General features: G+C 47.9%; 1 protein-coding gene and 1 non-coding gene across 3 annotated transcripts in view; one reads left to right on the top strand and one right to left on the bottom strand.

Annotated features, from left to right (window-relative positions):
• Window positions 1–15,651, top strand: part of ZBTB2 (zinc finger and BTB domain containing 2) — a 30,484-nt gene continuing 14,833 nt past the window's right edge. The window contains exon 1 of one of the 2 annotated variants that reach the window (XM_066248315.1): window positions 1–279. The gene's annotated coding sequence lies outside the window, so the exon portion shown is untranslated. Of the gene's footprint in view, window positions 280–672; window positions 821–15,651 lie in introns of those variants that run through there. The other variant, XM_066248316.1, reaches the window with a different exon arrangement.
• LOC136316531 (small nucleolar RNA SNORA30/SNORA37 family) lies at window positions 14,864–14,992 on the bottom strand. Its single transcript, XR_010727761.1, has one exon. It is a non-coding gene; the product is annotated as a small nucleolar RNA SNORA30/SNORA37 family (small nucleolar RNA).

The following is a 15,651-nucleotide window of genomic DNA, read 5'->3' as shown; positions in this document are numbered from 1 at the left end:
TTGCCGCCACTGCTCTCTCGCCGCCTCTCCCCCCCGGCGGGAGCCGCTCTCAGCCTCTTTGCACTAGTCGCTCCGCTCTCTCGGTCATGTGACCTTAACGTAACCGGACAGGAAAAGCCCCGCCGCCGCCGCCGCCGCCGCGCCGGAGACACCGACCGCGGCGGCAGCAGCAGCAGCAGCAACACCGAGAGGCAGAGGCGGCGGCGGCGGGGAGAGCGCGGCCCCGGCTGCCCAGCGCTGTCTCCTCCGCACCCCCCGCCGCAGCGGCACCGGCGACAGGTAAGCGCGCACCGCCTCCGCCTCCGCCTCCCGGGGCGGGTGCCCACGTGCCGCCCCCGGCCCGGGCCCGGGAGGGCGGAGGGGGGGCGGGGGCCACCGGAGCTCGCAAACGGTTCCGGCAGCGGCGGTGGCAACAAAGAAGGCGAATGACCCCCGTCCCGGGGCTCCGGCTGAAGGCAGGCGGAGGGCCCGGGCCACACGGGGACCCGGTTCTGGGAAGTAAAGGCAGGGGCGCCCCTGGGGGCGGCGGCGGCCGCGCCTGGCGCCGGGGCTCTGGCCGCCTGACAAAACCATCCCCCGGAGCCAGGCGGCGGCGAGTCGGCGGCGGCTCCATCCGGGGCTTTGCGGGAGGGGGAGGGGACGGAAGCCGAGAGGGCGGGCGGCGGATCGGAGGAGGGAGGGAGGGAGAAGGGGAGGGGGCGATCCGCGTTCCGTTCTCCGTCGCCGGTCCCTCCCTTCCCGCCGCCACCGCGAAGTGCGTCCCGAGCGGCGGCGGCCGGTGAGCGGCCCGCGCTGGAGCCCCAAGAGGAGGGCCCGTCAGGTGCGTAATCCTTCCGACGCCTGGCCGCCGCCTTCTGCTGCCGCCGCCGCTGCTTCTTCGGCGGCAAGGCCGCGAGCTGCGGAAGTGGTTTGGGGGAGGGGAGCGAGCAGGGAGGGGGAGGGGAGGGATCCGGTCCGACCGGAGCAGGCCCGGCCTCTCTGGCGCTTCTCCCAGCTGCAGCGGCTCCTACAGCTGCTGCCGCTACTGCTGCGGCTCCGCCTCCCCGCCCGCGGGCGGGGGCGCGCACGCGCGCTTCCGGCCTCTGTGGGTCTCGCGCTGTCTCCGGCTCTCGCGCGCGCTCTTCCCCTCTCCTTGTCTGTCCACCCCCGCCCCCGGCGCCGGGACTGTTGCGCCGGCCGGGGCGTTGCGCACGGCGTAGGCGTCGGCATTGTGTTAAACTCCGCGGGACTTGGGGCGAGCGCGCGCGCGCACGCGGGACGGCGCAGCCCGAATGCGTCGCCCCTCCCCTCCTTTCTCTCAGCCCCAGGGGCTGGGGGCGGGCCGGGGTGCGCGGCGCCTGTGCTCCCGGCCCCCTCCGTTCTGGCCGGCCCCGCCCCCTGGGGCGGGGCGGAGCCGGGCGGGGCGGGGCGGCCGTTGGCCCACTCTCGGCGGGCCAGGGAAATGTAGGTCTTCCCGGGTACCGCCTCGTTCGCCCGCTGCGGGCCAGACGGCGGGTGTGGGCGCGCTGAGCGGGGGGCCTCGGGCTTCCGCCCCGCGGGCGATGTGCGCTTCCGATAAGGCCAGGAGCTGCTCTGTGGTTTATGCTGCTCAGCCTCGCGGCGTGGGGCCGGCTCAGCCCTCACCCCCGTAGGGTTCCGAGAAGGGGCGGTCCGGGGCGCGGAGGCCGCTTCCCACCCCGAGTCGTCTTCTCGGTGCAGCGAAAACCCCAAACCATTAATGTTTGAGCAGGACTGCAAAGAGAACTGGTAGTGTAGATGCTTAGGAAGCATGGTTCTTCTCGCTTTCAGCCGGTAGTGAATTAAAGAGGGCAATAAAAATGAAAGCAAAGGTAGTAGAGCAGGCAACTGGCCAGAGTGAAAATACAGTTAAGTTATTGCTACACCATTTACTGCAAGAACTTAGCAATTATTGAACTCCTAATTGTGCCTTAGGGAAATACCCCAGGCTCTTTCTTGACCCCACCCATCTGCAGGGTTCATTTGCTTATCTAGTGTGCTCTCTTAGCATATGAGACTCAATTGTATTTCTTTTCCTAGGTTATTGTCTTGGTAAAATAAAACATTAAAACGGTCCAGGGTGCTCTGGATTTCCTTAATTGGGCTGCCCTGTCCTTTCAGGGATGGACCGTCTATGTCTGACCCTGATGCAACACAAGGAGCAGTGTGACTGGCACTAGCATTTTAATATGAGAGGCTTGAATTTAAATTGGAAATTGGAATTCACACGTTTTTAAATTCTCATTTCTCTGATTTATTACAAACAAAAAAATTATTTTATTTTGCATTCTGCCCTGCTGGCTGGTTCAGTGGATAGATAGGCCATTGCCGGGCATATGGACTTCCGGGCTTCCATTCCTGGTCGGAGCACACAGGAGTACCCACCATCTATCTGCTTCTCTTCCCCTCTGGCAGCCAGAGGCTCCATTGGTTCCAGCATCCGCCCTGTCATGGAGGATAGCTTGCTTGCCTCTTACCCTCTGCTGCTAAAAATGGCTCTGTTGATTCTAGCATTGCCCCAGGTAGGGGTTGCTGGATGGATCAAGGTGGGGGTGCATGCGGGAGTCTGTCTCACTATCTCCCCTCTTCTCAGGGCCAGCGGCTGTGATGGTGGCCGTGTACACTGGCTTCACACATTCTAAATAACCTTGGTGTCTATCCAGGGTGTTAACAAACTGTTAAAAGGTAATTCTTAGGAAGAAAGATTACAACTAATACTACATTCCTTCAAATAGGATGTTTCTCACTTAAATATATGGTTTATATGTTTATCTTCTAGCCAAGGTGTTGGGCAGATAAAATATATTATGCTCACTTTGTTAAAGATGACGCTGCCCACGTGGAGGCCATTGCCCAGGTGATATTAATGCGTATTGGGGGTGGGCTAAAGGCAGGCAGAATCCTTGTAGCCTGGGGCTTGGTTTTGGGATTAAGCCTTTCCCACCCTTTTTGATGTGGGGTGGTACAATCCAATCATACCTCAAAGAAGTGACTTTGTATTAGAGACTTCCCTATTTTGTATATTGGATTAAAGGTTGTGAAGCTACACTATAAAATGGGGGCAGAACGGGAGCTGGCTCTTGGTTCCTGGGATTAGCGTTAGAGAGCAGAGCAGAGAAAGGCCATGTGGAGGAGGCCAGGAGAAGCAGCCAAAATGGTGGAGTGTTGAGTGAGAAGCCAGTTAGTGCAGAGTTTGTGCAGGGAGAAGGAAGGAGATGGGGAACAGAGGTGAATAAGTCTGGTGAGCTAAAAACCTTTGATTCTAGGAAACTCGGATAAGTCAGTAGCTTTGTGAGCACTGAATGTGACTGGGTTTTGGAGCCCAGTGTATGTTTTTACTTGCCCGCCGGGTGCAAACTAGGATTAAAGACTATGGCCCACCAGTTTGTGGCTCCGTTGTTTCTTTACCGACTGTCCGAATCCAATGTGAACCTGCATGGGCCAGGCTGCTTTGATAGTAGTGGCCCTGGCTTCTGGCCTTACACACGGAATTGACCTGTTACTGAAATCCTCATAAGAACTCCAAGTACAAGAAGTAATATACCAGTGCTATTAAGTGCCACCAATAACCAACAGGGAAGGCGTTCAGAGTGGGTGACAGATAAACCACCCCTAAAGCTATATTGTCCAGTCCAGCTGCTTCCTTGCCAGTTTTAAAGCTTCCCTTCAAAGAGAGTGTAAATAGGTAGGTAATGCTCTACAAACTTCCACCACAATACTCCAGCCGCAGAGAATAAATAGGCATGTTTTAGGTCGTAGAATAAAAACTGCCATTGTGACAATTTCGTTTTTATTTTAAAGATTAATATGAATATTACACTGTCCTCCAGATTCTGCGCTTTTGTACTATAAAACTTCTTTAAAATAATATCATATTGTATTCATCCCAGCCCTCTAAGAATATGCGCCTTGAGAACACTGCATATCCCTATGTGAGGGGTTACGCTTTTCCCAGCCTGAGAAGTACTGAAATCGAGCAGGAACTGAAGGAGATTGCTAAGGGGTCAGCTCCTGAGAAGGAGCCTCTCCTGCCATCTCCTGCCTGTCTCTGGGAGCATCATCCCTAGACCCACTCACTCTTCTTTCCCTGAAGTAACTTTGAAACTCTGGGCAAGTACTGCGGCACCAGCCTGGCCCAGTAAAGGAAGAACTGCTGTTTGGCTGGAGACTTTACCAGGAATTTCAAAATGCATCTGGCAAGAGGACATTTATTGCTTTACCTACTGCCTTGGGGTATTACAGTTCCAAAGCGTGACCCTGAAAACCTAAAAGGGAGTTGAGAATTTTTATTACCTGAGGGAGGAAATAAAGTAAATATCCTAAACATTAGATGGAGGTTTTTTCTTTTTCTGTGTTTTTGTGGGGGGTTTTTAACAGAGAGTTTTTTTAGAGTCAGAGAGAAAGACAGACAGGAAGGGGGCAAGGTGAGAAGCATCAGTTCTTCGTTGTGGTTCCGTAGTTGTTCAGCGATTGCTTTCTCATATGTGCCTTGACCTGGGTGGGGGAGGGGGCTATAGCAGAGCAAGTGACCCTTTGTTCAAGCCAGCAACCTTGGGCTCAAGCTGGCGACCTTGGGCTTCTAACCAGCCACCTTTGGGCTCAAGCCAGCGACCATGGGGTCGGGTCTATGATCTCACACTCAAACTGGTGAGCCCACACTCAAGCCAGATGAGTCTGCACTCCTGCCTGAGACCTCGGGGTTTGAGCCTGGGTCCTCTGCATCCCAGTCCACTCTATCCCCTGCTTATCACCTGGTCAGGTTCATTGATTGATTCTTGTATGTGCCCTAACCCTGGGGATTAAACCTGCAACCTTGGTGTATCCGGATGACACTACCAGCTGAGCTACCCAGTAAGGACCATGACTTTGTTTTGTGCAGATTGATTTTACTAACCATCATACAGCATTTAAATAAGGAAGGCAATCTCTACATTGGTGGGTTATTAGAAGCAAATTAGATTAGGTTTTAAATTTTGCTGTGTACTCACATGTAGGTGTTCCTAAAGTTGATTGTCGCATAATGGCTTAAGAATTATCACTTTAATATCAACTCTTTACTAGCCGTGAATTTGTGACCTGCTTCTTCTTGACACCTAAACTGTCCCTGCACTGACCTCAACTTGTACTCAGAAATTAAAAACTAATTTTAATGTTAACTTAGGCAAAATATAATTGAAAAGACAAATCTTTTATAAATGCAATACTTTCCAAAGTCAAAGTAACTGCTATTGGTTAGTTTGTGTACCTTCTTTTTCTAATTACTGTAGAAGAGGATAAACTCAAGAAATGTTAAAATATATGTATATACACCAATCTGTCACCACAACTAAATAAGATACATTTCCTAGCTTTGAAATGCAGTTTTAAAATTTACAAAAATGCAAATGACCAGGCTCATTCAAGTTTACTTTGTGGGCCCTTGAGTATTTATTATTAATAATACTAACTGAAAAAAAGCAGTTTTTTTATCCTGGTAAGTGGTGTAACCACTTGAAGGAATCAATCTTACTTGTGGGTAGTGCTTTTCTGTTACTGATGTGTCCTGTGCATTACAATATTTGTATATGCTTCACTTAAATAAAATCAAGAACTTTAGAGGACCTTTTATTGCCCTTGAAATGGGTAGTCTAAGTGGTATTTAGTATCTTAAGAGAGCTATTATCTTTTAAAAGTGAATCATCAATTCCTAAAAGCTGTTTTGGCCTCCTGTTCCTATTCTGAAAGTGAGGGAGGAACTTGGGTTGTCACAACCTAGTGTGATTATGTTTGTCCCATTCAGCTGCACCCCCAAAAGCTGAGTAACTCAAGATCAGCCCAGCTGTGCCACGTGATGGAAGCTAAAAGCACTTGACATCTGTGTAGTATCTGTTATCAGTGTGGGAAGAAATGGTGATCAAAGCCAAAGCATTCAGCAGTATAAACGATCATTTACATTTGGCTTTGAGAAGTCGTTTCTCTTTATTTCAACATGACCTATCTTACAGTCTCTGAATTTACTATGGCAAGGTAGTGTGGTGGAAAAAGCATGAGATTTATCCCCAGAAGACCCCAGTTCAGTTTGACTCCAGCTTGTTTACAGTTTTCGTTGCACTGAACTGTCATGTGACTTAATAGGTCAGACACACCTGGCTTCTCCAAAGACTCTCAGACAAACACAGTCCAGAGAAGCTAACTTCATGATCTTCCCCACAAAATCGGATTTTGGCCTATGTCCCCTCCTGTAGCGGAGAGCCCAGTCTCTGCAGTTACACTGTCTTTCAGATCCTGCCCTTCCTCTTCTTCATCACCCCTGCCCCGTCTGGCCTCTCCCCTCTCAACCACCTCTAACATATCTCCCCTCGCCCACCTCTTGACCACTACCACCCCCCCCAATTGAGTTCATTTTGAAATTGCAGACATCTGATCGTGTCACCCTGCTGGAAATCCCTTCAGTGGCTTCTCGTCACTTTCAGGATGCGTACCAGCCTGACCAGTAGTGGTGCAGGGGACAAAGCATCAACCTGGAACGCTGAGGTTGCTGGTTTGAAACCCCAGACTTGGCTGGTCAAGGCACATACGAGAAGCAACTGTGAATTGAGGCTTCCCACTCCTCCCCCCTTCTCTCTCTGCTCTCTAAAATGAGTAAATAAAATCTTTAGAAAAACAGAACCAAAACAGATGAGTAACAGTACCTGAGCCCCAGCCTCATCTTGCCCCGTTCTTCCCCGGCTCTTTGCCTTAAAGCCACAGTGGCCCCCCTCCCATTCCTCAGTTGCATCTTGCTCCCTCCCGTCTTAAGACTTTTGCAAGTGCTGATCCCTCTGCCTGGAATACTCTGTTTTTGCCCGATAAACTCATCTCATTCTTTATCTGCTTACCTAGCATTCCTTTACAAAAGACTTTCCTGACCCCCAGACCCCAAATTAGAACTTCATATTTACTTATACTTTGATAGCTCTTATCAGAGCTGGCTATTATAAATGTGTGTACATACTTGATTACACCCTGGAATTCGTGTATTCTGCATATCATCACATCCCCTAGGCCTGGCACTTTAGAGAGCCCTCACCAGATATTTGACCACTTCTCCAATCTGCTGCTTCTATCCACCCCCCACCCCCTCAGATCTGCTTCTTAAGAGTTAGCCTGCCCTGGTTGGATAGCTCAGCTGAGTAGAGCATTGTCCACAAGTGCAGAGGTTGCCAGTTTGACCCCGGTCAGGGCACATACAAATTCATGTTCCTGTCTTTCTCTCCCTTCTTCTTTCACTAAAATCAATTTTAAAAAATTTTTTTAATGTGTTAAAAAAAAAAAAAAAAGAGGTAGCCCTACATGTGAGCAAGTTACTTCACCTCTCTGAGTCTGAATTCTTCCTCTGGAAAGAGGATAACCGATCCTTGGCATGTACATGGTCATTTTTCATTAATGCTGTGGTTATTATTATTATTAATAGTGAATAGCAAGAAAATGATATACCATGGTATTATTGAGGATTAAATGTTATGTATGAAGGGTTATTATAAACTATAAAGCACTATTCAGAACTCTATTGTTAGCATGAAGAAACATGAAATGACATTTTGTTTGTTTGTTTTTTAACAGAGAGAGAGTCAGAGAGAGAGAGGGATAGATAGGGACAGACAGATAGGAACGGAGAGAGATGAGAAGCATCAATCATCAGATTTTTGTGGCGACACCTTAGTTGTTCATTGATTGCTTTCTCATATGTGCCTTGACTACGGGCATTCAGCAGACTGAGTAATCTCTTGCTCGAGCCAGTGACCTTGGGTCCAAGCTGGTGAGCTTCGCTCAAACCAGATGAGCCCGCGCTCAAGCTGGCGACCTCAGGGTCTCAAACCTGGGTCCTCTACATCCCAGTCCGACACTCTATCCACTGCGCCACCGCCTGGTCAGGCTGAAATGACATTTAAAATTGAAATATCCTTCCAACATAACACAGTAAACTCATGAGAATATTTTAGGTTAATCTAAGTAGAAATTGAACTTTTACCCCAAATTGCCAGCTGGTAAGAGACGAAGCTATAACTGTAACTCAACACTCCCCTCTCCAAACATATAGTTATTGATTTATATAACTTATATTGAACACCAGACCCAGTCCAGGTAACTCAGTTGGCTAGGTGTTGTCCCAATGTGCCAAGATTGCCAAGATTGTGGGTTCGATCCCCATCAGGGCACATAAAAGAACCAAGCAATGAGTACATAAATAAGCAGAACAACAAATCAATGTTTCTCTCTCCCTCTCCCTTTCTCTCTAAAACCAATCAATAAATTTAAAAAAATTAATATTGAACACCAGACAGGGCTGTCACATGGACAAATAAATGATAGGACTTAGCGCCCGCTTTCTGGAAACATCAGGCAGACATGTAAACTGGCTTTTCACAGATGCCCCAGAGACCGGAAGGGCTCTCCTGTGAGTGTCGGAATTCTTGCAGAAGACAGGTGGAGCTGGGAGCAGGGAGCAGTGGCGAGTCCCTGGAAAAGCAGCAGGTTCAAACAGGCCCTCTCTTGACTCTGTAGAAATTAGGTTGCTGAGCCACTCAGCACTGAGAGTGAGGTCCCGCAGTGAGTGCAGCAGACCGTTAGGACCCACCAATGTCCTGGGCATCCAGGACCTTCTGGCACCTTCTTCATCCTATCTCAGTTCACTCAGAATTTCCAAAGTGAGTGAAATAACACCATTTTGTCTCTATTAACATACTTGAATAAAACTGGATTTTTAATAATACCTGGATTTCAGAACAAATTAGGACACTTACTGACCACTTCATAAAGATCACCAAGCAGACAGTCTTGTATCCAAAAAACAATTAGGCACAACTTTATGTCTTAAAGTAAAATTCTATATTGGGATGTCTTTTCATTAGAAAATAATTTATTTTTTTACATGTTGAATATATATAAATGATAGTGCCAAACTTGCCCTTTCTTTATAAAGATATTCTGACATTATGACCTTTCTACCTATTTGTATTTAAAAGTCTCCCATTCCTACTAGTATATGACTGTTTTATGGCTCTTCTTGCAAAATAAAGAGGGAGCCACATCTGTTGGTGTCCCCACTTTGAGGTTGGTTGGTTGGTTGGTTGGCTTTTAGTAGGTCTGAAATCCAAATCCAGGAAACCATTAGATTAGATTTGTGCTAGAACATATAGTGCAGAATTAGCAGGGCTGGGGTCATGAGGACTGGGTAAGTTATGTTGAAGAATTTGGGTTTCACCTCAAGGTTGCTGGCTTGCGTGCAGGCTCAGCAGCTTGAGTGGAGTGACCGGCTTGAGTGTGGGATCATAGACATGACCCCATGATCGCTGGCTTGAAGCCCAAGGTCATGGCTTGAGCTGAAGGTTGCTGGCTTGAGCAAGGGGTCACTGGCTTGGCTGGAGCCTCCCAGTCAGGGCACGTATGAGAAAGCAATCAATGAACAACTAAGGTGCTGCAACTACGAGTTGATGCTTCTCATCTCTCTCCCTTCCTCTCTGTCTGTCCCTGGCTGTCCTGGCTGGCATGCGCTCTCTCTTTGGGGTTTCATCCCAAAGGCAATAGTGAGGACAGGAACATCATATTTGCTCTTTGGGAAGATGGTTGCAGATGGATTAGAGGGTCTGGAGCTGGAAACAGGAGACAAGTGGAGAGAGAGAGCTAAGGCTGGGCCGTGGTACAGACTTCAGGTTGGCGGGACTTGGTGGCTGATTGGAGAGATGAGAGGAGTGGAGGCCTGAAAGTTACACTGGGTTTCCTGGAGTGGCCAAGGGGCCAAAGGCAGCACCATGCACCAAGGACATGTAGGGACGTTCCATCTATGGGACATCCAGGTGGAAGCGGGTCAGATCACCGAAGAGAGCCTGCAGATTGAGGAGCGGGCTGTGAACCACAGGCAGAGAGAGCATCGGTGACAGAGGAGTTGTTGATGGAGATTAAAATAGAATAGCCGGAGATGAGACCAAACCAGAGTGCAGGGCCTGGGAGCCTGGGACAGGATATTGGTGGCGCAGGAGGAAGGGTGTTAAGTGCTGCAGAGTGGTAGAGTCCATAGGGCTGGGAAACCATCCTTGGTGACCGTGGTGAGCCACTTCACTGCAGCGGGCCCGAAGTGGCCGCTGAGCCAGTGATGGAGGTGGAAGAGCAGGCATTCCTTCCACAGGGCTGGGCGGTAGCCTCCCGCAGGGCCAGGGTGGAGAGGCTGCGGCCTCAGCCTACACAACATTCTTCCACAAGCCTCATGGTAATGATTGAGAAGGGGCTTTGATGAGGAAGAAGATTTAAGATTTTTTTTTTATTCATTAGAGAGAGAGAGAGAGAGAGAGAGAGAGAGAGAGAGAGAGAGAGAGAAGGTGGAAGGAGCAGGAAGCATCAACTCCCCATATGTGCCTTGACCAGGCAAGCCCAGGGTTTTGAACCGGCAACCTCAGCGTTTCCAGGTTGACGGTTTATCCACTGCGCCACCACAGGTCAGGCTATGAGGAAGAAGATTTAGAAAGGGGCAGTGCTGTCAGCTGGGCGGGCAGGGTGGGAACTGCCAGGGATACACTTCTGGTCAGATCCAGGCCTGGTCCCCTTCTGTCACCTGCCTCTCCTTCTCTCCTCCCTCCTCCTCTCTGCCTCCTTCCTCCTCCTCCTCCTCCTCCTCCCTCTCACCCCTTTATCTCAGGCTCGTTCTCAGGTATATTTCTTCCTGAGAAAGCCTTTTTTAGTCTCCAAAATAAGATTTTTATTTATTGTTTTTCATTGATTTGAGAAAGAGATGAAAGGAGGAAGAGAAGTGAGGGTGAGGGAGAGGGGGGGAGAGAGAGAGAGAGAGAGAGAGAGAGAGAGAGAGAAGCATCAACTCATTGTTCCGTTCAGTTATGCGCTCGTTGGTGCTCCTTGTATTTGCCCTGACTGGGGATGTTGGACCTCAGCGCACCAGGACGATGCTGTATTCACTGGGCCACCCAGCCAGGGTTAAAATATGATTTATAGAAATTGATCAGTGTGGGGTTTTTTTCCCCCATGTGAATTATAAACATACAGCTGTTCCCTTTGTCTTTCCTCCTTTCATTTGTAGCACTTCTCTGAGACTCCTGCACCGTTTCCTTCCCTTAGTATTTGAAGGGCAGGGTCAGCGTGTTTCCTATTTTAGAGGCTCCAAAGCTGAGACACTGAAATAACTAGTAGACTCCCTTAAAAAAAGAAGCATTTTGCCGTTTTAACATGGCTTCATTCTTACCGTCTGAATAAAAGACTTATGTTTGTCTCTGTAGGGCATGAGAGGGAATCATATATTTTGTTCTATCAAAGAAGATAATATGTATCCTTTAATATAAAACCTGAAAATCCTCCTGTAAAATACTGATAAATTTGATGACATTAAATGGAAAATTGTGTATGTCAAAAATCTCTATAGCCTGACCAGGCAGTGGCGCAGTGGATAGAGCATTGTACTGGGATGTGGAGGACCCAGGTTCGAAACCTCGAGGTCGCCAGCTTGAGCGTGGGCTCATCTGGTTTTAACAAGGATCACCAGCTTGAGCGCAAGGTCGCTGGCTCGAGCAAGGGATCACTCAGTCTCTATAGCTCCCCAGTCAAGGCACATATAAGAAATCAATCAATGAACAACTAAGGAACTGGAACCGCAATGAAGAATTGATCTTTCTCATCTCTCTCTGTTCCTGTCTGTCCCTCTCTCTGACTCTCCCTGTCTCTGCCACACACACAAAAAAAATCTCTATAAAACAAAATCAAGAGAAAAATATTAGCAGTTGTGACAAAGGGCTCATTTTTCTTATATACAAAGGATTTTACAGATCGATGAGAAAGAAAACAAACAACTCGATTTAAAATAAATGAGCAAAGCTCATGAAGAGATACAAGGGGAAATATAAATGATCATTAATGTAAAATATACTTCACCTCATCATTAAATCCATCAAAAGTAAAAAAAGTGACATTGGCAAAGATGCTTTAAAAAGTGATAATCCCCAGCGCTGGGCAGAGTGTGGACAACTGCTGGGTGATGGACAGCTCTCACATTTTGTCCATAATATTTAAATCTCTTGCCTGACCAGGCAGTGGCGCAGTGGATAGAGCGTCAGACTGGGATGCGGAAGGACCCAGGTTCGAGACCCCGAGGTCACCAGCTTGGACCCAAGGTCACTGGCCTTGAGCAAGGGGTTACTCGGTCCGCCGAAGGCCCGCAGTCAAGGCACATATGAGAAAGCAATCAATGAACAACTAAGGTGTCACAATGTGCAACGAAAAACTAATGATTGATGCTTCTCATCTCTCCGTTCCTGTCTGTCTGTCCCTGTCTATCCTCTCTCTGACTCTCTCTGTCTCTGTAAATAAATAAATAAATATTTAAATCTCTTATAACAAGAATATATGTGTAAAAGCAGCAATAAAAAGACTACTTCTTATTCATTTTAAACAAACACATTTGCAGTTGTAAGCTCTGACACATCACATGGGCCTGTTTGCACTTACGGATTCTATAATCTTGTGCAAGCAACCTACCTTATCCACGCCCATGTCCTCATTTATAAAACGTGTGGGTAGCAATACCTCAGATAGCTCAAATAAGTTCATGTGAAATTAAATGAGTAACATCTGAAAATGAACAGATAACAGAAAACACTCCGTAAATAATAGCTACTCTCCTCATTACATCAAGGGAGTAATATTGTAACAGTGTGTTAGTGCAGTGGTCCCCAACCCCCAGGACGCAGACCGATACCGGTCCACAGAGAAAGAATAAATAACTTACATTATTTCCATTTTATTTATATTTAAGTCTGAACGATGTTTTATTTTTAAGAAAATGACCAGATTCCCTCTGTTACATCCATCTAAGACTCACTCTTGACGCTTGTCTCGGTCACGTGATACATCTATCCGTCCCATCCTAAAGGCCAGTCCGTGAAAATATTTTCTGATGTTAAACCGGTCCGTGGCCCAAAAAAGGTTGGGGACCACTGTGTTAATTTATTTGAAGCTACTGTCAGTGAAAGTGATGCCGGATGTGCCCTAAACACACAGGGAATCATGATCAGAGTCAAATACATCAGTGGTCCCCAACCTTTTTCGGGCCACAGACCGGTTTAATGTCAGAAAATATTTTCACGGACCAGCCTTTAGGGTGGGATGGATAAATGTATCACGTGACCGAGACAAGCGTCAAGAGTGAGTCTTAGACGGATGTAACAGAGGGAATCTGGTCATTTTCTTAAAAATAAAACATCGTTCAGACTTAAATATAAATAAAACGGAAATAATGTAAGTTATTTATTCTTTCTCTGCCGACCGGTATCAAATGGCCCACGGACTAGTACCGGGAATTGGGGACCACTGCTCTAACCAACTTAGCTACCCAGCCGGAGCATGGATACAGTTCTTGGTAGAAAACACAAAACCTGACATACTGGATTCTTGCTTTATGACCTGATCAGTCTCTCAAAATATTATTCCGATTCATTTGCGTTAGGGCACATTTGCTAATTTCTCCATCTGTCAATTTCTCAATTTCTAGAACAGGAAGGAGAGTGGAGAGTTCACCTGCTGTATAAGAATTGTGTTTTTATTTTAAAGTTTATTAGTAATTGATTCTCCACAGTAGCTTCTTTAATTCTATCGATTTTAGAGAGTTTTAAATTTAATAAAGTCTATCCATTTCTAGTTATGAATTGTACTTTTGATATCAAGTATAAAAAGTCTCTAAACCGTAAATCTCTAAGGTTTTCTCCCTTTTTTTTCCCCAAAAGTTATAATTTGGGCCTGCCCAGGCAGTGGTGCAGTGGATAGAGCGTTGGACTGGGATGCGGAAGGACTCAGGTTCGAGACCCCAAGGTCGCCAGCTTGAGCACGGGCTCATCTGGTTTGAGCAAAAGCTCACCAGCTTGGAACCAAGGTCGCTGGCTTGAGCAAGGGGTTACTCGGTCTTCTGTAGTCCCACAGTCAAGGCACATATGAGAAAGCAATTAATGAACAACTAAGGTAGCGGTTCTCAACCTGTGGGTCGTGACCCCGGCAGGGGTCGAACGGCCAAAACCCAGGGGCCACCTAAAGCCATCGAGAAATACATATTTTTTGTGGGTCGCGACCCCGGCGGGGGTCGAACGACCAAAACACAGGGGTCGCCTAAAGCCATTTTGAGTCTGTGATCCACTTTAAGTTAATTTTTATATAAGGTCAGTCTTAGGTCAAGTTTCTTCCCCCCCATTTTGCCTATGGACAAGTTTCCCCCCCCCCATTTTGCCTATGGAAGTCCAGTTGATCCCAGATCATTTGTTGAACTGATTATTCCTCCTCCACAGAATTGCTTTCATGCCTTTGCACACAATTGTGCATATTTATGTGGGTCTACTTCTGAGTTCTCTATTCTGTTCAACTGACCTGTGCTTACCCCTCCACCAATACCACATAGTCTTGAGCACTGTAGCTTATATAATGCAATCTTGAACTTAAATACACTGATTTCTCTCACTTTATTAGTTTTTTATTCTTTTTCCGAAGTGAGAAGCAGGAGGGGGGCAGTCAGACAGACTCCCACATGTGCCCAACTGGGATCCACCCGGCAAACCCACCAGGGGGCGATGCTCTGCCCATCTGGGGCGTTGCTCCACTGCAACCAGAGCCATTCTAGTGCCTGAGGAGGCGGCCATGGAGCCATGCTCAGCACCCGGGCCAACTTTGCTCCAATGGAGCCTTGGCTGCGGGAGGGGAAGAGAGAGACAGAGAGGAAGGAGAAGGGGAGGGGTGGAGAAGCAGATGGGCGCTTCTCCTGTGTGCCTTGGCTGGGAATCAAACCCAGGACTTCCACATGCCGGGCTGATGCTCTACCACTGAGCCAACCGGCCAGGGCCACTTTATTACTCTTTTTTTTTTTTTGCTCTGTTTTGTTGAGTGACTGCTGCCACTGGCACAGGTCCAGAGCAAGGATGCAATCAAGGCTTTTCTTTCAGCACCAGCTACCAAGTCCTGGCCCCACTGTCTCGAGGAGGACCTGTGAAAGTGCTAGTTTATTACTCTTTTTAAAAATTATTTTCCTATTCTGGTTGCTTTGCTTTTACATATACATTTTAGATTATTGTTTATTATATCTACAAAAAAAAGTATCTAGTTGTGAAAAGGATGCTGCCTGATCATGAATTGTGTAATGAAGCCAATTAGGTCTTCAAAATAATCTTACTTGTATTTTGATGGGAATTAAATCAAATCTATATGTCAATCTGGGTCCTGGCCGGTTGGCTCAATGGTAGAGCGTCGGCCTGGCGTGCAGAAGTCCCGGGTTCAATTCCCGGCCAGGGCACACAGGAGAAGCGCCCATCTGCTTCTCCACCCCTCCCCCTCTCCTTCCTCTCTGTCTCTCTCTTCCTCTCCCGCAGCCGAGGCTCCATTGGAGCAAAGATGGCCCGGGCGCTGGGGATGGCTCCTTGGCCTCTGCCCCAGGCGCTAGAGTGGCTCTGGTCGCTTCAGAGCGACGCCCGGAGGGGCAGAGCATCGCCCCCTAGAGGGCAGAGCGTCGCTCCCTGGTGGGCATGCCAGGTGGATCCCGGTCGGGCGCATGCGGGAGTCTGTCTGACTGTCTCTCCCTGTTTCCAGCTTCAGAGAAATACAAAAAAAAATAAAAAAATAAAAAAAAATAAAAAAAAAAATCTGTATGTCAATTTGGAAAAA

The sequence above is a fragment of the Saccopteryx bilineata genome, chromosome 12, assembly GCF_036850765.1.
Source record: "Saccopteryx bilineata isolate mSacBil1 chromosome 12, mSacBil1_pri_phased_curated, whole genome shotgun sequence".
In the NCBI taxonomy this organism is placed as follows: Eukaryota; Metazoa; Chordata; class Mammalia; order Chiroptera; family Emballonuridae; genus Saccopteryx; species Saccopteryx bilineata.
The sequence above is the reverse complement of the archived record's forward strand: the minus strand, read 5'-3'. Positions and strand labels throughout refer to the sequence as shown.